Here is a 1,970-nt window from a genome sequence, read left to right as displayed (position 1 = left end):
GTAGAAACTTTAACGAGAGGTCTTAATTTTTTAAAAATTATTTTAGCTTTTTGAGATGCAAAGTTATAAGGTAGGGGTAATTGTGTAAACACTACCCTCCTCAATCTCATTTATGGGATTACACTGAATTTTTTGTTGTTGTTATATATATAATCTTGTTTGAAGTCATTTTTCTAGCCTTGTGAGATACAAAATTATTAAAAAAGCGTATATTGATTTCTTTTAATAATTTTTTTTCAATTGATAATATGACACACCTATTTAATCTCTCTTGAGGCATTATTGATCTTAGATTAGATTTTATTGATTTTAGTTTTGAAAATTTTCTTTTTGTTGAAACAACTATTACAGGATCTATTAATTTTATTCTACAAGCAATATATATATATTTGGAAAGAATCAAGTCTTTTTAAATAAATTGTACTTATTTAAAATAATATTTGTAAAGAAATATTAACATATATACATACTAACTATTTACAGGAAATTTGGGGTTCCACAATTATAAGGCCTAAAGCAATTGTTTCAGCTGCTTTACCCATGAGCCGCCCCTGACTAGTTTGATTAGTCAAAATAGGACATGGTAAACAATTAAGCAGCTAATCTATGATTGTTAGCTATGCAAGAAATATTACTATTATAAAAAAAATGATTGTGATTCCTGCATACCATACAACAAGAAGTTCAAAACAAAATATATAGTATATGTGGAAGCTAATCTACCAATTAATTATTTACACGAATAAGCACTGACAGCATGAAAATGAGATTAACGTAAAGATAAACCTAGTAATTAAATAAAAAATTGGCAAAAAGATTTAAAGAACCGTGCGATAAACCATGCGAACATTCGATACACGACGTAGAATCAGATCTAATTGGACTCCAATTAATAGAGAAAATCAGAAGAATGGTTCCTTAATGTGCTTCGTCTAATATATATAATCTTTTAAATATGTACAAAAGCTCACTAATATATAGTACTAATCACTAATTCTTTTTTCTTTCTTTTTATAACAATACAATTTATGTTAGGAGTTATCCTGGTTTTCTTATCATATTGGTTTTCGTATCTCTCGAAGGAGAGGGCAACATGTTTACCATAATTGAACTTTCCTATTCGTAGAAGGAAACATAAATCTTCCATATTTAGCGAGTCCATTTTCTGGTAGGAAAAGGTTTGGAATTCTATAAATTGAGGATCTTTCCTTCTCATTCAGCAGCATCTACAATGTAGCCATAAGGGGTTTGAGAATGGTGTTTAGGGAAAAAATTTTACGGGACAAGTATTAGTATGTCACTTGTGTTTGGCTCTTCGTGAGGTTGTTCTCTCGATATTTTGTAATCTCTTTTTATATAGTGGATTGCTCATCTCCGCCGTGAACGTAGGTTAATTGACCGAACCACGTTAAATATTTGTGTCTCTTTTGATATATTTCTCTTTTGTTGTATGATTTATCGTTGTTCAAGATTTGCTACCTTGATTTTTTCGATCCTAACAGTACAGATCAAGTTGGCATATTTTTCTAATAAGTACAGATAATGAATGACTATGCCCGCTAAAAGTTAGATAGATAAACAAAAATCACCTAGATATTATGTCCTTATTGAGATGTGTAATTAACCCTAATCAGTTTAGGCCTCACTCTTAAATGCGTACTAATCACCGATTCATCTTTGCTGTCATCTAAATTTCGAAGTCATTGCCATTAATTATTTGTCTTACATGATCTCTCTTTTAGACGTCTTACACTACTATTTGGCTGGGTAGAGAATTAGTTTGATTTTCCAATATTTATCCAACAACATTAGGTTCAGTTTGACTTTTAAATTCCAGTAACTTGTATAAAACGTTATGCCAAAATTTTTTATACTTAAAAGTAGAAGCGTAACAGATATACCCTTGTCGTAATATACCCCTGTACTATGATAAAAGGTTTAAATATATCTTTCGTTATATTTTCGGCCCA

Source organism: Nicotiana tabacum, chromosome 13 (genome assembly GCF_000715075.1).
Source record: "Nicotiana tabacum cultivar K326 chromosome 13, ASM71507v2, whole genome shotgun sequence".
Lineage (NCBI taxonomy): Eukaryota > Viridiplantae > Streptophyta > Magnoliopsida > Solanales > Solanaceae > Nicotiana > Nicotiana tabacum.
This window is presented reverse-complemented; position numbering follows the sequence as displayed.